The sequence below is a fragment of the Elephas maximus genome, chromosome 8 (genome assembly GCF_024166365.1).
Source record: "Elephas maximus indicus isolate mEleMax1 chromosome 8, mEleMax1 primary haplotype, whole genome shotgun sequence".
Classification (NCBI taxonomy): Eukaryota; Metazoa; Chordata; class Mammalia; order Proboscidea; family Elephantidae; genus Elephas; species Elephas maximus.
In genome coordinates, this window is record NC_064826.1 from 15,927,621 (window position 1) to 15,951,274 (window position 23,654).

Below are 23,654 nucleotides of genomic sequence, written 5' to 3' on the forward strand. Positions count from 1 at the left end.
TTCACAGTAAAGTACGCTAAAAGTCCAAATTCAAGGTGTCAGCTCCAGGGGAAGGCTTTCTCTCTCTGTTGGCCTTCTCATCAATCTTGCCCCAGACTAGGAACTTCTTTGTGCAGGAACCCCAAGGTCCAAAGGACACGCTCTGCTCCTGGCACTGCTTTCTTGGTGGTATGAGGTCGCCTGTCTCTCTGCTTGCTTCTATCTTTTATATCTCAAGAGACTGCCTCAAGACACAACCCAATCCTGTAGGCTGAGTTCTGCCCCACTAACCCAACTGCTGCCCATCCTCCCTCACTAACATCATAGGGGCAGAATTTACAACATATAGGAAAATCACACAATACCAGGAATAATGGCCCAGCCCAATTGATACACACATTTTTGGGGGGACATAATTCACTCCATAACAGTATACTTGTACCACATTTTGTTTATCCATTCATCTGTTGACAGACACTTGGGTTGTTTTCACCTTTTGGCTACTGTAAATAGTGCTATAATGAACACCGGTATACAAGTATCTGTTTGTGTTCCTGCTTTCAAGTCTTTTGGGTAAATATATAAGAGTGGACTTGCTGGGTCACACGGTAATTCTCTGTTAACTTTTTGAGGAAACGCCAAACTGTTTTCCATAGTGGCTGCACCATTTTACATCGCCACCGGCGAGGGACTAGGGTTCTAATTTCTCCACATCCTTGCCAACACTTGTCATACTTCTGATAACAGCCATTCTAGTGGGTGTGATGTAGTATCTCACTGTAGTTTTTTTTGATTTGCATTTCCGTAATGACTAATGACACTGAGCATCTTCTCATGTGTTTACTGGGCATTTGAATAACTTCTTTGGACAATATTCTATTTAGGTCCTTTGACCATTTTTAAATTGGGATTCCCTGACTTCTCGGTTTAAAGTAATAGCCAGTTCTATTGGAAGGTATTTTTTGAACTACGTATATCCTTCTACTCAAAGCTAATCTATCACCTTAAAGAAGGTCAGCCCCAATGCCGGCAGAAAACACATTTGATTAGTGCAATCTCCAGTGGGCTTTGACTAGTGACTTAAAGTTGACAGGTGTTGAAGTTCTTTACGAGGCCCTATGGATTTTTTTTTTTATGGATTAGCTATTAATACTGCTCTTACCAGAACGTACCTGTATATTCATCTTAAATACTAAATTTAAACTTCATTAAAAAGCCGTTTCTGTTCAACAGTTCTGTCACTAATTTAATGGTCTAAAAACCCTTGTCAGCAATTCTAGGTGCCAGAAATGACACTTACTAACGAAGAGAGGGCTAATTAGCTGGCTACTCCACTGAAGTTGACCATGACTCGAGAGGTTGTCCCCCTATCACAGGCAGAACACTATTTTGGTATAAGGGTTATTCTAGGGGGACGTTATGCATAGTTTTTCTATGTATGAATAACACAAGATACATGAATGTGTGAGTGTATGAATGTGTGTGACTGTGTGTATGATAAAATCTCTTTGACCCCACTGACAATTTAGTGTTTACAGACCAGAGAAACTGAACCCTCCAAAAGTTGGCTCATGACAGCCTGCCTTGAGGTAACATGGTTTTATGTTGTGGGGGCAATACTGCTCTGGTTCTCTAAAAAGAAGCTGGAATAAATAATAGAGCTATGGTAGATTTCTAGAATTCTTATAACTCACTAGAAGGAAAAGTTTTCTAACAGTTACTGTGGTCAGCTATTCAGAATGTAGACAGCAGAACTTTCCCTCCAATCTCTTGAGTTACTCTCCCACTGGTACCTTCTTCCGTTGCTTCTTTTCTCTTGTTATTTTCTTACATCTATTCTGCAATGCTTATGGATTAATCTCATATAATAGTTTATATAGTCTTATACATGATTGTGAGGATTTTGCAGGACTGGGCAGTGTTTCATTCTGTCCTACATAGGGGTCGCTATGAGTCAGAACCGACTTGACTGCACCTAACAACAGCAGCATACATGGGGTGCTGGGTGCAATCTTACAGAATGATACTACCTTAGATTCATGATATTCCATCCTAGATGACCATCAATGTTCTTTGGCCTTGTTTTTACCTGTTTCTGTTCAGTTACCTCTCCCATTTCCCTCAATGGCTATTTTTTTTTAAAGCATTCACCCTTTTCTTTATCCACTCATTGATTTTTCTCCACATCCTTCCTATCTGACATAAGAAGGAAGGGACCTAATTATATATGTTCTGACATTCCATTCCCCAACGCCCACAGAAATGTGTTCAAAGCTGTACCCATACTCAGTCATTAACAGGAACACCCGCCTAGGTTCTTGTAACCCTTTCGCCCTTCTCATTATCTTCAACAACCCCCTACGTTATTTTTTCAAAAAATGAATGAATGAATGAATCTCTACCCCTCTAGTAAAGCTCCTCTCTTTCCTTAAAGATGCTGTCATCAAATGAGTGGCCTCGCTGACTCTGCTTTCTCACTTCATTCACTCATGAATCTCTCTGCAGGGTCTACCCTATGATTTAAACCAACCATTACTTTTTTGAAAATTATTCAATAATTGTATCTTTTCCTTCTAGATTATTTATTTGGCTGTTTTACAAATTCACTGGCTTCTCCCCTCCTAAACGTCCTGTTCTTGTAATATGGATTATATTTCTTCCTTTATCTCTCTGAATATTTTAAAAACAGTGATAAAGTTCCTTTGTATCACTACAGTCTTTGGATGTCAAACATCCTGTTTGTCGCATCTGCCTTCTTCTCTCATGATAATGGCTTTCCTCATGTGGTCTCCTATTTTTCTCTGCAAGCTCTACTTGAATGGGACTCCCCCTCTGCAAGAATCTCACATTTGCATCTGGGGTCTTAAACACTAGCAAGCGGCCCTCTAAGATGCATCAATTGGTCTCAACTCACCTGGACCAAAGGAGAGTGAAGAACACCAAGGACACAAGGTAATTATGAGCCCAAGAGACAGAAAGGGCCACATAAATTAGAGATTACATCAGCCTGAGACCCAAAGAACTAGATGGTTCCCAGCTAAACCGATGACTGCCTTGACAGGGAACACAACAGAGAACCCCTGAGGGAGCAGGAGAACAGTGGGATGCAGACCTCAAATTCTTGTAAGAAGACCTGACTTAATGGTCTAATTCAGACTAGAGGGAGCCCGGAGGTCATGGTCCCCAGACCTTCTGTTAGCCTAAGACAGGAACCTTTCCCAAGTCCAACTCTTCAGACAGGGATTGGACTGGACTACGGGATAGAAAACGATGCTGGTGAGGAGTGAGCTTCTTGGCTCAAGTAGACACATGAGACTGTGTGGCCAGCTCCTGTCTGGAGGGGAGATGAGAGGGCAGAGAGAGAGAGAGGCTGGCTGAATGGACATGGAAACACAGGGTGGAGAGAAGGAATGTTCTGTCTCATTAGGGGGAGAGCAACTAGGAGTATATTGCAGGGTGTATATAAATTTCTGTATGAGAGACTGACTTGATTTGTAAACTTTCACTTAAAGCACAATAAAAAAAAAAAAAAAAGAATCCTACATTTGCCCTGGGTTTTGGAGATGGCACTCTTGCTTGGTTTGCATTTGTCTCTTGTGGGCACTATGAGTTTTGCTGGCCCCAAATTAAAAAAAAAAAAAAAATTGTTTTGGCTTAAAGCTCCATGATAGGATCTGCTGTGAGTAGCCAATCATTTGAAAGGGAGTTTCTCTGGGGGTGTGGCCTGCATCGAATATAAGTGAACTCTCTGGTAAGGCTCTCGGGCTTTTGTTTGTTTTGGATCCTGCAGGAGCCGACTCCTGTTCATCTGACCTCTGGTTCCTGGGCCTTGAGCTAGCAGCTTACTTGTAGTATTGCCTGATGATCTTGAAATTTGTCGGCCTTCCCAGCCTGGGAACAAGAGTCCTGCCGTCTGACCTGATGATCTTGGGTTTGCCAGCCCCTGCAGCTGCATGAATCAGGAGAAGCCTACAGCTTGACCTTCAGATTTGGGACGTTCCAGCCTATACAACCCCATGAGCCAATTCCTTGATATAAATCTCTTTACATATTTACATGCTTTACTGGTTTTGCTTCTCTAGAGAACTCAGTCTAAGACATCTGCCCTGTTGCTGTTGTGTGTCATCAAGTTGATTATGACTCATGGCGAGCCTATAGGACAGAGTAGAACTGCCCCATAGGGTTTCCTAGGCTGTAATCTTTATGGGAACAGATCACCAGGTCTTTTCTCCTACAGAGCAGCAAGGGGGTTCCAACCGCTGATATTTTGGTTAGCAGCTGAGCACTTAACCACTGTGCCACCAGGGCTCTTCAATATCTGCTCTAAGGTTCAGGAAACAGTTTGGGTCTGGAGATATGAGATGGTAGTGTACGTTTTTGGGGATTAGAGTTTTTCATTTAAGCACTAGCAGCAATAAAAGAAATCAGCTCAATAGGATATGATACTACATTAAAGGTACCCAGGTTATTTACTTATTTTTTTGAAGACTGAATTAATTTAATAACTTCATATTATGTTACTGCCTTCAGTAATATTCATAGATTCTGCTTTGTCAAAGAACAGTAATCCAAATTAACTAAAATGCTACCCATACGCCGTCTACAGCAAGAAATACTTTAATTTGTCCTGGAATGAACATTAATCCCATGAGAAGTTTCAAATATTCTAATTTAAAATACCGTCACGGATTCTGACTTATAGCACAGATTAGCGATACAAAATTACTGTAAAGTGAATTTCCCATTCAAGTGGCAAAGTTTCTATACTGACCAACAGCATGTCTTAGTTTATGACTTTGTGATAAACCAGATCATGTGGGTGACAAAATTCCAGGGCACATCCAAATAGTCTCAAAAAAGGTGAGCTAAATCTCCAACAATTGTTCTGCAAGAGGAGTAGTGTTAATAATTACTACCAGAGCCATAATCTACTAATTAATTCACAGCTCACTGGGCCAGAGACAGAGCCATCTGTGTAACTATGCACACTGGTTCCCAGGAGGAGGACGACGAGGAGGAGGAGGATGAGGAGGAGGAGGAGGAGGAGGATGAGGAGGAGGAGGAGGAGGAGGATGAGGAGGAGGAGGAGGATGAGGAGGAGGGAAATAGGTATAGCTCTTGGAACAGGTGATAAGGCTGTGGTGAGGAGGGTCCAGCCTCTAGACACAGCTCGGTGAACTGCACTCAGAAAACATCTGCTGGAGTCGACGGGCTCTGATGTGCATTGCTTTCTCTCCGGAACAGTTGGAAGTGCAAGTGCGCACGGTTCCTGGATGCAGCTGGGGTGTGCAGTCTTTCATTAGGTAAACAACCAGGGGCAGGTGGGCTAATTGGATTCAACTGTTTGGAGACAGCCAGGGCATGGTGTTTACTTTCCCAGATTCAATCTTTCAGACCCTTCAAAAACGAGGAGCCAGGCTAGACAAATGAACCCTGGACAAGGTTGGTCCAAATTAAGCTGCTGCAGCTGAATTTCAGCTGTAAGTGACTGGACCCATAGCGGGCCGAAGTGCAGGGCAATGTCCAGCAATGTGAGTGACATCAACCGGGGATGCAAAAATGGAGGTTCGTATTAGGCTTCTGCTTAAAACAAAACAATACAAACACAAAATAAAACAAACAAAATTCTCTTAAGATAAAGTGAAAAATTAATGGGAAGAGAGCAGATAAGAAACATCAGGCCATCTTTTACATCACACTCAGTGCAGGTCAGAGAGCTTTAGGGTGCTGTTATTTCTAAACTATACTTGCCCAGACTCAACTCTCAGTGGGCCTAGTGTGGAGAACGCAGTATGTGTTTTCTGAAATCTTCCCTAATAAATGTGAATCCACAGTTGAAAAACAATGTTCTAGCGGGAGAAAGACATGTAAATCAATAATTGATCAAATATAATCAAACATTAAAAAGACTGCAATACAATGGGGTGAATACAATGATAAAGTTATGCATAATAAAGTATAGGAGTGTATAATAAAAGCGCTCATACGTTGAGTGCCTTCTATGAGCCCGATACTGAGCATATTTTATAAATGTCCTTTTGAATCCATTCCATATTTAATAAAAACAAATACGTACAGCTAAGTCAAGGTGGGATATACTCAAGGTCGTATTTTGGCTCTTGTGGACTTGCTCTGATTTTCTTCACTTTCAGCTTGAACTTGCATATGAGCAATTGATGGTCTGTTCCACAGTCGGCCCCTGGCCTTGTTCTGACTGATGATATCGAGCTTTTCTATCGCCTCTTTCCACAGATGTAGTCAATTTGATTTCTGTGTGTTCCATCTGGCAAGGTCCATGGGTATTGCTGCCGTTTATGTTGGTGAAAGAAGGTATTTGCAATGAAGAAGTTGTTGGTCTTGCAAAATTCTATCATTTGATCCCTGGCATTGTTTCTATCACCAAGGCCATATTTTCCAACTACTGATCCTTCTTCTTTGTTTCCAACTTTTGCATTCCAGTCGCCAGTAATCATCAATGCATCTTGATTGCATGTTTGATCAATTTCAGACTGCAGCAGCTGATAAAAATCTTCTATTTCTTCATCTTTGGCCCTAGTGGTTGGTGCATAAATTTGAATAATAGTCATATTAACTGGTCTTCCTTGTAGACGTATAGATATTATCCTGTCACTGACAGTGTTGTACTTCAGGATAGATCTTGAAACGTTCTTTTTGACGATGAATGCAACACCATTCCTCTTCAAGTTGTCATTCCCAGCATAGTAGACTATATGGTTGTCCAATTCAAAATGGGCAATACCAGTCCATTTCAGCTCACTAATGCCTAAGATATCGATGTTTATGCATTCCATTTCATTTTTGACGATTTCCAATTTTCCTAGATTCATACTTCGTACATTCCAGGTTCCGATTATTAATGGATGTTTGCAGCTGTTTCTTCTCATTTTAAGTCATGCCACATCAGCAGATGAAGGTCCCGAAAGCTCTACTCCACCCACGTCATTAAGGTCGACTCTACTTTGAGGAGGCAGCTCTTCCCCAGTTATCTTTTGAGTGCCTTCCAACCTGGGGGGCTCATCTTCCAGCACTATATCAGACAATGTTCTGCTGCTACTCATAAGGTTTTCACTGGCTAACACTTTTCAGAAGTAGACTGCTGGTCCTTCTTCCTAGTCTGTCTTAGTCTGGAAGCTCAGCTGAAACCTGTCCTCCATGGGTGACCCTGCTGGTATCTGAATACTGGTGGCATAGCTTCCAGCACCACAGCAACACACTAGCTCCCACAGAGTTCATGCTGAAACTGATGAAAATCAGAGCAAGTCCACGAGAGCCAAAATACAACCTTGAGTATATCCCACCAGAATTTAGAGACCATCTCAAGAATAGATTTGACACATTGAACACTAGTGACCAAAGACCAGATGAGTTGTGGTATGACATCAAGGACACCATCCATAAAGAAAGCATGAGGTCACTGAAAAGACAGGAAAGAGAAAAGACCAAGGTGGATGTCAGAGGAGGCTCTGAAACTTGCTCTTGAGTGTCGAGCAGCTAAAGCAAAAGGAAGAATTCATTAAGTAAAAGAACCGAACAGAAGATTTCAAAGGGCCTCTTGAGAAGACAAAATAAAATATAATGACGTGCAAAGAGCTGGAGATGGAAAACCAAAAGGGAAGAACACGCTCAGCGTTTCTCAAGCTGAAAGAACTGAAGAAAAAATTGAAGCCTTGAGTTGTAATAGTGAACGATTCCATGGGGGAAGTATTAAATGATGGAGGAAGCATCAAAAGAAGATGGAAGGAATACACAGAGTCATTATACCAAAAAGAATCAGTTGATATTCAACCATTTCAAGAGGTGGCATATGATCAGGAACCGATGGTACTGAAGGAAGAAGTCCAAGCTGCTCTGAAGGCATTGGCAAAAAACAAGGCTCCAGGAATCAATGGAATATCAGTTGAGATGTTTCAGCAACCAGATGCAGCGCTGGAGGTGCTCACTCATCTATGCCAAGAAATATGGAAGACAGCTTCCTGGCCAACTGTCTGGAAGAGATCCATATTTATGCCTATTCCCAAGAAAGGTGATCCAACTGAATGTGGAAATTATAGAACAATATCATTAATATCACACACAAGCAAAATTCTGCTGAAGATCATTCAAAAATGGCTGTGGCAGTATATTGATAGGGAACTGCCAGAAATTCAGGCAGGTTTCAGAAGAGGATGTGGAACCAGGGATATCATTGGTGATGTCAGATGGATCCTGGCTGAAAGCAGAGAATACCAGAAGGATGTTAACCTGTGTTTTATTGATTATGCAAAGGCATTTGACTGTGTGGATCATAACAAACTATGGATAACACTGCGAAGAACGGGAATTCCAGAACACTTCATTGTGCTCATAAGGAACCTTTATATAGATCAAGAGGCAGTTGTTCGGACAGAACAAGGGGATACAGAATGGTTTAAAGTCAGGAAAGGTGTGCACCAGGGTTGTATTCTTTCACCATACCTATTTAATCTCTATGCTGAACAAATAATACGAGAAGCTGGACTATGTGAAGAAGAACACGGCATCAAGATTGGAGGAAGACTCATTAACAACCTGCGTTATGCAGATGACACAACCTTGCTTGCTGAAAGTGAAGAGGACTTGAAGCACTTACTAATGAAGATCAAAGACCACAGCCTTCAGTATGGATTACACCTCAACATAAAGAAAACAAAAATCCTCACAACTGGACCAATGAGCAACATCATGATAAATGGTGAAAAGATTGAAGTTGTCAAGGATTTCATTTTATTTGGATCCACAATCAACAGCCATGGAAGCAACAGTCAAGAAATCAAAAGACGCATTGCATTGGGCAAATCTGCTGCAAAAGACCTCTTCAAAGTGTTGAAGAGCAAAGATGTCACCCTGAAGACTTAAGGTGTGCCTGACCCAAGCCATGGTATTTTCAGTCACATCATATGCATGTGAAAGCCGGACAATGAATAAGGAAGACCGAAGAAGAGTTGACGCCTTTGAATTGTGGTGTTGGCGAAGAATATTGAATATGCCACGGACTGCCAAAAGAACGTACAAATCTGCCTTGGAGGAAGTACAACCAGAATGCTCCTTAGAAGCAAGGATGGCGAGACTGCGTCTTACATACTTTGGACATGTTGTCAGGAGGGATCAATACATGGAGAAGGACATCATGCTTGGCAGAGTACAGGGTCAGCGGAAAAGAGAAAGTACCTCAAGGAGGTGGATTGACACAGTGGCTGCAACAATGAGCTCAAGCATAACAATGATTGTAAGGATGGGGCAGGACCAGGCAGTGTTTCGTTCTGTTGTGCATAGGGTCGCTATGAGTTGGAACTAACTCAATGGCACCTAACGACAACAACAACATAGCTAAGTCAGTGCCAGGTGAGTGGGGGCAGGAGGGGTGCAGATGGAAAATGCACCTTCAAGAGACAGGCCAGAAGACTATCTTGCATGGGCCTTGCAGAAGGGTTTCCCTGGTGCACGCCCTTGGCTCTCCTGGGGTTCAAGGGCAGTTAGGCTGGCAAAGGCTGCAAGGGAAGCTCAGCTAGGCACTCATTCCTGTAGGATACTGGGCAATGTTTGAATCTGTTGTATATGGAGTTACCATGAGTCATAGCCGACTTGATGGCAACTAACAACACCACTAAGCCCAACACAATGTAGAGGCAAAAAAAAAAAAAATGTAATGAACTAATTCTGTCTTAGTCATCTAGTGCTGCTATAACAGAAGTACCACAAGTGGATGGCTTATTTTCTCACAGTCTAGTAGGTTACAAGTCCAAATTCAGGGAGTCAGCTCCAGGGGAAGGCTTTCTCTCATAGTCGGCTCTGGAGGAAAGTCCTTCTCATCAATCTTCCCCGGACTAGGATCTCTGCGCAGGAACCCCAGGTCCAAAGGACACGCTCTGCTCCTCGTGCTGCTTTCTTGGTGATATGATGTCCCCAACTCTCTGCTTGCTTCCCTTTCCTTTTTATCTCTTGAGAGATAAAAGGTGGTAAAGGCCACACCCCAGGGAAACTCCCTTTACAATGGATCAGGAAGGTGACCTGAGTAAGGGTGATGTTACAATTCCACCCTAATCCTCTCAACATAAAATTACAATCACAAAATGGTGGACAATTACACAATACTGGGAATCATGGCCTAACCAAGTTGATACACACATTTTTGGGGGGACATAATTCAATCCATGACAGATACTAAATTGGAATGGAGGAAACTTCAGAAAACTGTGATTTCCAGTATTTAAATGGCCATTTTAGGACACGTATTTACAATTTTTCTACTCCCAGGACAAAGAGGGTAAGCAAGAGGAGGCTGTATCCCAGGCTAAAGAGGACAAGCAAGGGGAGAGAAGCACTCAGCTTGGGAGAAGCCGACGAAGGGACCCTGCCTGCTTGCTACTGCAGCACCGGAGAGTAACAGCTGACTTTTCCTTTCAGCCCCAAGGGGTGTGACTAATTAAGGAAAAGTCTCCTAGTCCTCATTTCCCTTTAAGGAAATCTCTCTTCCTCCAAAGCATGTAAGATGACATCACTGTGCAGCATTCCTCTGCAGAGTAGAAAGGCTCACAGGCAGGTGAGATGTGCTTGACCTTCCCTCAGGTCTCCAGGCTCCCAGGGGATGCTCGGGTTCTCTCAGCAGAGGGCATTGCGAGCTTATGGATTTGAAAATTCCTGTAGAAGATAGCTGCTGAGAATCACGTGGGAGAATCAAATTGCGCCGTCTTCCTGCTCCCTTCCTCCTCCTCAAAGTTATATCATTTTCCATCATTTGAATTGTATATTGCTTTCTATTTAAGTCAGTCATCTGTTGGCAGTAAAACTAGAACATTTCCTGTTTTTCCTCTCACTGTAATCAGGATTTGGCTGTCCAAATTAGGACTGCCCTAATTACTCCTCAGCAGGTGCCAACCGGGGGGAGGGCAACGAATGGGAAGAGAGGAAGTAAGGACACTTTCCATCTTCAGATTCATATAATAAGAAAACACATTCTCTCTCGCCTGAAAAACTTGATTAAGAACGGGCCACACACACCATGGGGTTGTGTGTGTGTGTGTGTGTGTGTGTGTGTGTGCGCGCACGCTCGAGTGTGTGCTGTGTAAAAACCATAGAAATGATTTTCTATTCGTTCCCCTTCAAAGCTTCACAGAATTACTCTTCCCAACCCTGAGATGAATTCAGCCCAGGCCTGTACTTCAGCACTCCCAGCTGTTACCCTGTAAATGCAATGATCTGATGGTGGGCTCCATCCTCAGGGCAGCTGGCCAGGAGGAATACCAAACTGGTACAGTCTCTTGGGGGAGGGAATCAAGACGTTATTGATGGCCACAATATGCTGAAACCCAAAAGCAATGGCTACTTCCAAGAAGAATCCCTCAGTGGTGCAAACGGTTAACGTGCTCAGTTAAGGAGCCTCTGAGGAAAGGTTTGGCCATCTATTTCCACAAAATCAGCCATGGAAAACCCTGTGGAGCACGGTTCTACTCTGACACACATGGAGTTGTGACGAGTTGTAATTGACTTGGCGGCAACTGGTTACATTCCAAGAAGGAATAGTAAAAGGGATATACAGGTTTGGTGCTTGGACAAAATGGCAAAGTATAAATTGCAGAGAAATTCGATTTCTAAAAGCAGGAGAGACCATGGTGACCCAAACTCTCCATTAAAAAAACCATTAAAACTAAACTTGTTGCCATCGAGTCAATTCTGACTCATAGTGACCATAAAGGACAGAGTAGAGCTGCCCGTAGGGTTTCCAAGGAGCAGTTGGTGGACTTGAACTGCCGACCTTCTGGTTAGCAGTCAAGCTCTTAACCGCTGTGCCACCAGGGCTCCACTAAACTCTCCATGCTTCTACCTAAAGCCAATCCCTCCTCTTATGCATTAGATCCCATCCCTACTCACCTAGCCAAAAACATAATTTCAGCAATTCTTCTATTTCTTTACTACGTAAACAATTTACCCTCTCTTCCAGACCATGTCCTTCATTACAATCTTACACTTATTTCTCCTATTTAAAATAATCAATAAAACAAAAGCACTTCATGTGACCTCACTTCTCTAGCTATTGATCCATTTCTCTGATCCCCTCTGCAGCAAAACTCACCGAAGAAGTTTTGGCTGTATTTACAATTTCTCTATTCCCATTTTCTTTTGTAAGCCTACACCAATCCTTTTTTTATCCTTTTTTTTTTTTTTTACTCCATAGATTGGAAGCACTGGCGGTGTACTGGTTAAGTGCTATGGTTGCTAACCAAAGGGTAGGCAGTTCTAATCCGCCGGGTGCTCCTTGGAAACGCTATAGGGCAGTTCTATTCTGTCCTACAGGGTTGCTATGAGTTGGAATCGACTTGACAGCAGCAGTTTTTTTTTTTTTTTTTTACTCCATAGAAACAGGTCTTGTGAAGGCCATCAATAATCTTCACATTGCTAAATTTATCACTTGGTCCATTCTCAGCTCTAATGCCAACGTAGTAGCAGCATTTGACCAGTTACCCATCCCCTTGCATCCCTTTACTTGGTTTCCAAACACTACATTCCCTTGGTTTTCCTCCTACCTCACTGGTTGTTGTTTCTGTGTCCTCTTATGCTGGTTTCTCTTCATCTTGCAAACTTCTTAAAGTCCACAGTCTTCTCCTCTGCTCTATCTACACTCACTCCTGTGAAAATTTCATCTAGCCTCATGGTTTTAAATATTTACTATTGATATATCAGTGGCCGCCAAATATATATCTTCGGCCCAGACCTCTCTTCTGGACTTTTGATGTACGTATCTAAATGCCTATCCGTATCTCCATTTGAATGTCAAATAACAGATATTCCTAATTTAAATTGTGATTTACTTGCCCCTGCCATGTCCTCCATTTCAGCAGCTGGCAACTCCATCTTCCCATTGCTCAGATAAAAGCTATTTGTGACTCCTTTCCTTCTCTCACACCCTGTATCCGGTCTCTCAGGTAATTCTGCTGGCTGCTCCTTCAAAATATATCGAGAAATCATCCATTCTCACCATCTCTAAAGCTACCAGTCAGTGCGACCTACCTTCATTTTTCTCCTGGATTATCATAGTATCTTCCATCCTTGTCTCCCTATAGCCCATTTGCAAAATTTATATTTTAAAATGTAAGTCAGACCATGCCACTCCTAGGCACAATCCTTGCACTGGCTCCCAATTCACTCAGAGTAGAATTCAACATTCTTACAGTGGCCAACAAAGCCCTATGTGGTCTGGTTCTATATTGCCTCTTGGACATCCTTCCAATATGCAACTCCTTGCTTACTTTACTCCAGCCACACTGGACTCCCTGCTGTCCGTCAAAAATGTCACACAGAGTCCTGCCTTAGATTCTCTGCCTTCTGCCTGGGCACTCTTTCCCCAAATGTCTAGCTTCCTCAACTCCTTCAAGCCTCCTTTGAGCCTTAACTCAACAGGGCCTACTGCCTGGAACGCCCAATTTAACACGGCAATCTCCTTCTCCCACACTCCTGATCCTTACTATTGATAGGTGCTGTCGAGTTGTTTCCAACTCATAGTGACACTGTACAACAGAATGAAACACTGCCAGATCCTGTGCCCTCCTCAAAATCTTTGTTATGCTTGAGCCCATTGTTGCAGCCACTATGTCAATCCATCTTGTTGAGGGTCTTCCTCCGCTTCACCAACCCTCTAGTTTACCAAGCAAGATGTCCTCCTCCAGAGACTGGTCCCTCCAGATAGTATGTCCAAAGTATGTGAGATGAAGTCCTGACATTCCTGCTTCTAAGGAGCATTCTGGCTGTACTTCTTCCAAGGCAGATTTGTTTGTTCTTCTGGCGGTCCACAGTATACTCAATATTCTTTGCCAACATCAGAATTCGAAGGCACCGATTCTTTTTAGGTCTTCCTTATTAGTCTGGATTTAGCATGCACATGAGGTGATTGAAAACACCATGGCTTGGGTCAGGAGCACCTCTCATCTCCCCTCCTGGCAGGAGATGCCAACATAGTCTCAAATGTCCAGATGATCCAAGAAGCTCGCTCCTCACCAGCATCCCTTGCCAACCCATTGTCTAGTCCAATCCCTCTCTGAAGAGTTGGACTTGGGAATGGTTCCTGTCCTGGACAAACAGAAGGTCTGGGGGCCATGACCACCAGGGTCCTTCTAGTCTCAGTCAGACCATTAAGTCTGGTCTTTTTATAAGAATTTGGGGTCTGCATCCCACTGCTCTCCTGCTCCCTCAGGGGTTCTCTGTTGTGTCCCCTGTCAGGGCAGTCATCGGTTGTAGCTGGACACCATCTAGTTCTTTTGGTCTCAGGCTGACGTAGTCTCTGGTTTATGTGGCCCTTTCTACCTCTTGGGCTCGTAATTACCTTGTGTCCTTGGTGTTCTTCATTCTCTTTTGATCCAGGTGGGTTGAGGCCAATTAATACATCCTAGATGGCCACTTGCTAGCATTTAAGACCCCAGATGCCACTCTCCAAAGTGGGATGCAGAATGTTTTCTTAATAGATTTTATTATGCCAATTGATTTAGATGTCCCCTAAAACCATGGTCCCCAGACCTCTGCCATGCTGGCCTTTGAAGCATTCAGTTTATTCAAGTAACTTCTTTGCTTCTGGTTTAGTCCAGTTGTGCTGACCTCCCCTGTATTGTGTGCTGTCTTTCTCTTCACCTAAAGTAGCTCTTATCTACTATCTAATTAGTGAATACCCCTCTCCCACCCTTCCTCCCTCCCCCCTCTCGTAACCATCAAAGAATATTTTCTTCTCTGTTTAAAAGATTTCTCCAGTTCTTATAATAGTGGTCTTATACAATATTTGTCCTTTTGCAACTGACTAATTTCACTCAGCATAATGCCTTCCAGGTTCCTCCATGTTATGAAATGTTTCACAGATTCCTCACTGTTCTTTATCGATGCGTAGTATTCCGTTATGTGAATATACCATAATTTCTTTATCCATTCATCCGTTGGTTGCTTCCATCTTTTTGCTATTGTAAACAGTGCTGCAGTGAACATGGGTGTGCATGTATCTGTTCGTGTAAAGGCTCTTATTTCTCTAGGATATATTCCAAGGAGTGGGATTGTTGGATCATATGGTAGTTCTATTTCCAGCTTTTTAAGGAAGCACCAAATCAATTTCCAAAGTGGTTGTACCATTTTACAGTCCCACCAGGAGTGTATAAGTGTTCCAATCTCTCCACAGCCTCTCCAACATTTATTGATGTGTTTTTTGGATTAACGCCAGCCTTGTTGGAGTGAGATGGAATTCATTGTAGTTTTGATTTGCATTTCTCTAATGGCTAATGACCCTAAGCATTTCCTCATGTATCTGTTAGCTACCTGAATGTCTTCTTTAGTGAAGTGTGTTCATATCTTTTGCCCATTTTTTAATTGGGTTATTTGTCTTTTTGAGGTTGAGTTTTTGCAGTATTATGTAGATTTTAGAGATCAGGCACTGATCGAAAATGTCATAGCTAAAAACTTTTTCCCAGACTGTAGGTAATCTTTTTACTCTTTTGGCGAAGTCTTTGGATGAGCATCGGTGTTTGATTTTTAGGAGCTCCCAGTTATCTAGTGTTAGTAATGTTTTGTATACTGTTTATGCCATGTATTAGGGCTCCTAACGTTGTCCCTATTTCTTCTTCCATGATCTTTATCATTTTAGATTTTATATTTTAGGTCTTTGATACATTTTGAGCTCGTTTTTGTGCATGGGGTGAGGTATGGGTCTTGTTTCATTTTTTTTTGCAGATGGATATTCAGTTATGCCAGCACCATTTGTTAAAAAGACTGTCTTTTCCCCATTAACTGTTTTGGGGCCTTTGTCAAATATCATCTGCTCATATGTGGATGGATTTTGTCTGGATTCGCAATTCTGTTCCATTCATCTATGTATCTGTTGTTGTACCAGTACCAGGCTGTTTTGGCTACTGTGGCGGTATAAAAGGTTCTCAAATCAGATAGGGTAAGGCCTCCCCCTTTGCTTTTCTTTTTCAGTAATGCTTTACTTATCCGGGGCCTCTTTCCCTTGCATATGAAGTTGGTGATTTGTTTCTCTATCTCATTAAAGAATGTCGTTGGAATTTGGATCGGAACTGCATTAAATGTATAGATTGCTTTTGGTAGAATAGACATTTTTTATAATGTTAAGTCTTCCTATCTATGAGAAAGGTATGTTTTTCCACTTACGTAGGTGTCTTTTGGTTTCTTGCAAAAGTGTTTTGTAGTTTTCTTTGTATAAGCCTTTCACATCTCTGGTAAGATTTATTCCTAAGTATTTTATCTTCTTGGGGGCTACTGTAAATGGTATTGATGTGGTGATTTCCTCTTCGATGTTTTTTGTGTTGGTGTAGAGGAATCCAACTGATTTTTGTATGTTTATCTTGTATCCCGATACTTTGCTGAACTCTTCTATTCGTTTCAGTAGTTTCGAGAGGATTCCTTATGGTTTTCTGTGTATGAGATCATGTCATTTGCAAATAGAGATAATTTTACTTCTTCATTGCCAATCTGGATGCCCTTTATTTCTTTACCTAGCCTAATTGCTCTGGTTAGGACCTGGAGCACAACGTTGAATAAGAGCGGTGATAAAGGTCATCCTTGCCTGGTTCCTGATCTCAAGGAGAATGCTTTCAGGCTCTCTCCATTTAGGATGATGTTGGCTGTTGGCTTTGTATAAATGCCCTTTATTATGTTGAGGAATTTTCCTTCTATTCCTATTTTCCTGAGAGTTTTTATCATGAATGGGTGTTGAACTTTGTCAAATAGCTTTTCCGCATCAATTGATAAAATCATGTGATTCTTGTCTTTTGTTTTATTTATATGGTGGATTACATTAATTGTTTTCTAATGTTGAACCACTCCTACATACCTGGTATGAATCCCACTTGGTCATGGTGAATTATTTTTTTTGATATGCTGTTGAATTCTATTGGCTAGAATTTTGTTGAGGATTTTTGCATCTAAGTTCATGAGGGATATAGGTCTGCAATTTTCTTTTTTTGTGGTATCTTTACCTGGTTTTGGTATCAGGGATATGCTGGCTTCACAGAATGAGTTTGGGAGTATTCCATCCTTTTCTATGCTTTGAAATACCTTTAGTAGTAGTGGTGTTAACTCTTCTCTGGTAGAACTCTGCAGCGAAGCCTTCTGTGCCAGGGCTTTTTTTTTTGTTGGGAGTTTTTTGATTACCTTTTCAATCTCTTCTTTTGTTATGGGTCTACTTAGTTGTTCTGTTTGTGTTAGTTTAGGTAGGTAGTGTGTTTCTAGGAATTCATCCATTTCTTCTAGGTTTTCAAATTTGTTAGAGTACAATTTTTCATTGTAATCTGATATGATTCTTTTAATTTCAGTTGGGTCTGTTGAAATATTGCCCATCTCATTTCTTCTTTGGGTTATTTGCTGCTGCTTCTGTTTTTCTTTTGTCAGTTTGGCCAATGGTTTATCAATTTTGCTGATTTTTTCAAAGAACCAGCTTTTGGTCTTGTTAATCGTTTCAATTGTTTTTCTGTTTTCTATTTCATTTAATTCAGCTCTAATTTTTATTATTTGTTTTCTTCTGGTGCCTGAGTGTTTCTTTTGTTGCTCTCTTTCTGTTTGTTCAGGTTGTAGGGATAATTCTTTGGTTTTGGCCCTTTCTTCTTTTTGGATGTGTGCATTTATTGATATAAATTGGCCTCTGAGTACTGCTTTCGCTGTGTCCCAAAGGTTCTGATAGGAAGTGTTTTCATTCTCATTGGATTCTACGAATGTCTTTATTCCATCCTTAATGTCTTCTATAATCCAGTCTTTTATGAGCAGGGTATTGTTCAGTTTCCAAGTGTTTGATTTCTTTTCCCTGCTTTTCCTGTTATTGATTTCCACTTTTATGGCCTTATGGTCAGAGAAGATTCTTTGTAATATTTCAATGTTTTGGATTCTGCTAAGGCTTGCTTTATGACCTAATGTGTGGTCTATCCTAGAGAATGTTCCATGTGCACTAGAAAAGAAAGTATACTTGGTTGGTGTTGTGTAGACTGTTCTGTATATGTCTATGAGGTCAAGTTGGTTTATTGTGGCATTTAGATCTTCCGTGCCTTTATTGAGCTTCTTTCTGGATGTCCTGTCCTTCAGCAAAAGTGGTGTGTTGAAGTCTCCTACTATTATTGTGAAGCTATCTCACTTTTCAATGCTGGTAAATTTTGTTTTATGTATCTTGCAGCCCTGTCATTGGGTGCATAAATATTTATTATGGTTATATCTTCTTGGTATACTGTCCCTTTAATCATTATATAGTGTCCTTCCTTATCCTTTACGATGGATTTAACTTTAAAGTCTATTTTGTCAGAAAATATTGCCACTTCTGCTCTTTTTTGATTGTTGTTTGCTTAATATGTTTTTTTCCATCCTTTGAGTTCTAGTTTGTTTGTGTCTCCAAGTCTATGGTGTGTCTCTTGTAGGCAGCATATAGACTGATTGTGTTTTTTAATCCATTCTGCCACTCTCTGTGTCTTTATTAGTGCATTTAGTCCATTTACATTCAGCGTAATTATGGATAGGTATGAATTTAGTGCTATCGTTTGGATGTCTTTTTTTGCGTGTTGTTGACAGTTTCTTTTTCCTGCTTAATTTTATGTGCTGTGTAGATTATATTTATATATTTGTCCTTTCCTCGTATTCGTTGTTGTTGATTTTGTTTCTGCTGAGTCTCTATTTTTTTCTTGTATTTTATTTTGATGAGTAGGATAGTTTGTCTCCTTTGTGATTACCTTATTATTTACCCCTATTTTTCTAAATTTAAACCTAACTTTTATTTCTTTGTATGACCGCATCTTCCTCTCCATACAGAAGATCCATGACTACATTTCCTAGTCCCTCTTTATTGTTTTAATGTTGTCTTCTTTTACATAATAATATCACTGTTATTCTGTTTTGAGTGTTTTTTTAATCTTGATTTATTTTTTTTTATTTCCCTGTCTGCGTTGACTTCTGATTGGGTTCATTCCTGATACTGATTTTCTAACCAAAGAACTCCCTTTAGTATTTCTTGTAGTTTTGGTTCGGTTTTTACGAATTCCCTGAACTTCTGTTTATCTGGAAATGTCTAATTTTACCTTCACACTTGAGAGACAGTTTTGGTGGATATATGATTCTTGGCTAGCAATTTTTTTCCTTCAATTTTTTATATAAGTCATCCCATTGCTTTCTCACCTGCACGATTTCTGCCGAGTAGACCGAGTTTATTCTTATTGGGTCTCCTTTGTAGGTGACTTTTTGTTTATCCTTAGCTGCCCTTAAAATTCTCTCTTTATCTTCAGTTTTGGCAAGTTTGATTATGTCTTGGTGACTTTCTTTTAACATCTAACTTATGTGGAGTTCAATGACCATCTTGGATAGATATCTTCTCATCTTTCACGATATCAGGGAAGTTTTCCACCAACAAATCTTTAACAATTCTCTGTTGTTTTGTTAACTCTCCCTGTTCTGGTATTCCAATCACTTGTAGGTTATTTCTCTTGATACAGTCCCACGTGATTCTTAAGGTTTCGTCATTGTTTTTAATTATTTTATCTGATTTTTCTTCATATATATTAGTGCTAAGTGCTTTATCTTCAAGTTCAGAAGTTTTGCCTTCTACTTGCTCAATTCTGCTCCTCTGGCTTTCTACTCAGTTGCCTGCTTCTGTAATTTTATTGTTAATCTTTTTGAATTTCTGATTGCTGTCTGTCTATGAATTTTTCCGCTCATTAAATTTTTCATTGTGTTCCTGAATAACCTTTTGAATTTCTTCAATTGCTTTATCTGTGTGTTCCTTGGCTTGTCCTGTGTATTGCCTCATTTTCTTCCTGATGTCTTAAAGGATTCTGTATATTTATCTTTTGTATTCTGCCTCTGGTAATTCCAGGAATGCACTTTCATCTACAAGGTCTCTCGATTCTTTGTTTCGAGAGCTTGTTGAGGCTATCACAGTCTGTTTCTTTATGTGACTTGATATTGATTGTTGTCTCTGAGCCATGTATAAGTTATTGTATTAGTTTATGTCCGCTTACTGTGTCATAGCTTCTTGCTTTGTTTTGTTTTGATATATCCAAATGGATTGCTTGAGTTAGCTAGCTTGATGATTTTCACCTTTGGAATTCTGATGTTCTGTCCCCAGATGGCTAGAATTGTTTGTTATCCGGTATATCAGTCTAGGAGTCCATTCACTTTTCTTAGTCTTAGCGGGGCAGGGGTGGTTGGTGTAGGTACCAGTATCTGGTTGCAGGAGGGGGCACACTCTGAACAAGGTCGGGGGCTGAGAATCGTCCCCCATGTGTCCCTGAAGAAAGCGTGTCCCTGCTCCCTAGAGCATACAGGTGGGTGGGTTCTGCAGATGGACCATGGGCACCCAATGTTTTTGGTTGTAAGGACTGGGAGGTACCAGTTATCCTTGGACCCCTGTTGTGGGTGGCTGGGTAACCTGAGTGGAGCTAGCAGTCCTTAGGCCCCTGATGCGGGTAGGTAAAGACCCTGCTTAATAGGCAAAACAATGTCAAACATCAAACACCCAGCTCTCCACCGCACAGCTGACATGGTTGGAGTCTGCAAACAAGGGCCTATTCTCCTGAAATAGGCCCACACAGGCCCTTGCAGAGGGGAAAGTTACTTAAAGTCCACGGACCGTTTATGCCTGGACAGGAGCCGCTTCTGTCCTGAGCTCCCCTGGTTAGTGGAGCTGGCAAATTATCTTTTCCCCCAATTGCAAATTTATTCCTTCTCCAAGGCTGGGAGGATGGCTCTAGATGGTCAACAGTGCCTATCTCAGGCCCAGGGAATTCAGCCGCTGAAGCTGGCTTGGGGATAGGGGGGTGTGGTAAAATATACACAAGTACTTAGCTTTTGCTGAGAGCACCTTTCTTCTCTGGTTCTGGAGGTGTGAGGAGCCTGTGTGGCTGGCTGCTTCTCCCTGATGAAACTGCAGCCGAACGCTAGTACCAGCCCACTGCTGTGGCTCCGGGAATGGTGCCGGAGGGCTTCCCGCAATTCAGGTCCGGTAATTCCTCTCTGCTTCTAAACCATCTCTTCCTCTCCCTGCCCCTCAGTTCGTTTTCTAAGCTTGCCTTTGATGCTCAGGGCTCCTACCTTGTCATAAATATACTCATTTCACTTGTTTTTTTGGGTCTTTGCTGTAAAGACGGCTCGCTGGAAGCCTCTATTCTGCCATCTTGGCTCCGGCTCCCCGATTCCACACCTTAGTCTTTAAAGTGACATCTTTGCTTTTTAACACTTTAAAGAGGTCTTTTACAGCAGATTTGCCCAATGATTCCATGGATGTTATGGATCCAAGTAAAATGAAATCCTTGACAACTTCAATCTTTTCTCCGTTTATTATGATGTTGCTTACTGGCCCAGTTGTGAGCATTTTTGCTGTCTTTATGTTGAGGTGTAATCCATACTGAAGGCTGCAGTCTTTAATCTTCATCAGTAAGTGCTTCAAGTCCTTTTCACTTTCAACAAGCAAGATTGTGTCATCTGCATATTGGAGGTTGTTAATGACTCTTCCTCCAATCCTAATGCCATGTTCTTCTCCACATAGTCCAGATTCTCAGATTATTTTGCTCAGCATACAGATTGAATAAGTGTGGTGAAAGAATACAACCCTGATGCACACCTTTCCTGACTTTAAACCACACAGTATCCACTTGTTCTGTTGGAACAACTGCCCTTGGTCTATGTACAGGTTTTGCTCGAGCACAATTAAGTTCTCAAGAATTCCCATTCTTCACAATGTTATCTACAATTTGTTATGATCCACACAGTTGAATGCCTTTGCACAGTCAATAAAACACAGGTAAACATCTTTCTGGTATTCTCTGCTTTCAGCCAGGATCCATCTGGCATCAGCCATTATGTTCCTCATTCCCTGTCCTCTTCTGAATCTGGCTTAAATTTCTGGCAGTTCCCTATCAATGTACTGCTGCTACTTACCCTGCTTCATTCCTTTTCTCCAGAAAACTTTTTACCTCTTAAGGTTCTATACAGCATATTCTACATTATGTTTATTATATTATTCTATATTTATATTACTATATACATGTATTCTATATAACATTTGGAGCCCTGGTGGTGTAGTGGTTAAGAGCTATGGCAAGCTATAGCTGGTAACCATAAAGGTCGGCAGTTCAAATCCACCAGCCACTCCTTGGAAACTCTAGGGGGTAGTTCTACTCTGCCCTGTAGGTCACCGCTCATAGGTAACAGGTTTTTTTTTGTTATATAACATTTATCGTATTATTTATTGTGTATCTCCTCTCTCCCATCCACAACAGATTGTAAACCCTATGAGAGCAGGGTTTTTGTCTTTTTTGTTCACTTTTCCACAAATCCACAAGCCCTTTTACATATTAGTTGAATGAATGAATGAGATCTTAGCAACTAAGTAAAAAATTTTAAGGAAGGAGTGATCATCTATGCCCACCATTACTGTTAAAGAATGTTTTGACATAAATTTAGGCAAGAATCTTAGAGTACTAAAATTCAAAATGTAGGCTCACAGGACCACTTCTGAAAATGTTGGAGGCATCCTGGAAGACAGAGACAAATGCCTGAGAGCAAATGCCTAGATGTTAATAAAAGAAAGGGAAGTACAGTGGAGAAATTAGGTAAGTTTGGAATTACGGGAAAAATTTTAGAACAGGTTATCAAAAATGGCTGGTGAGCAATTAGAAAGTGGTACTTACAGGAGCCAGGAAGATCTCACATGACTTGGTTCCTTTTCTGATTGGGCTAACTGACCAAAAAATACCAAACTTGTTGCCTTTGAGTCAATTCCAACACACAGCAACCCTATAGGACAGAGTAGAATGGCCACGGTTTCACAGGAGCACCTGGTGGATTTAAACTGTTGACCTTTTGGTTAGCAGCCATAGCTCTTAACCACTATACCACCAGGGTTTCTAGTTGTTGGTTGTCTTCATTTTGTTTACAAGGCTAATTTCAAAGCTGGTGCAGACGAGCGCTCTTAAGGAAACATTGGGCAGATCAAGAAGCAATGGATCCTAAAGGTACAGGGGTGGAGGGATGCCTGAAAATACTTGGTGGTGTCCATAGCTGACTTGTACATGCACAGCTTGGGGAGGTAGGTGGGAGGGTTATCTGCATTAAAAGGAACAGGACTGGGAGGACACCATAAAGAAATACGACAAAGTCTCTTACAGAGCGGGCGGTGAAACACAGGGGGTATTATCATAGGTGATGGTAAAGGTGATCGTAATAATTGCCATCATCATCAAAATACCAACTAATCATTTCTGGGGAACTTACTATGTACCCAAAACAGTTCTCAATGATTCACATGAATTAACTCATTTAATTTTCAAAACAACCCTATGAGTGAAGGGCTGTTATTACCCTTTTCTGCAGATGACGAAAATAAAGCAAAGAGACGTTTAGTAATATTTCAAGGTCATATAACAAGTAGGTGGAAAAGCTGGCATCCAACTTCAGCTCCAGGATCTGCTCTTAAACTAAAGCCCAAGTTCATAGAAAGATACATGAACTTTTGAATTAATGAGTTAATATTTGGGTATTGATACGAAAGGAAGTCTCAAGAGGTATGGCCAAAATTTTTCATCTTAGCGCTGTCCTATTGAACATTTTCTTCAATGACACAAATCAAGATACTAAAAGATTACTTATAAAGTTGAGCATGACATGGAATTTGGAGGAACAGC

The 23,654-nt window shown here is 41.2% G+C and overlaps 1 protein-coding gene across 4 annotated transcripts in view; it reads right to left on the reverse strand.

The window, feature by feature from the left end:
* EXOC4 (exocyst complex component 4) overlaps positions 1-23,654 on the reverse strand; it is an 830,068-nt gene that overhangs the window by 161,271 nt on the left and 645,143 nt on the right. The window lies entirely within an intron of this gene.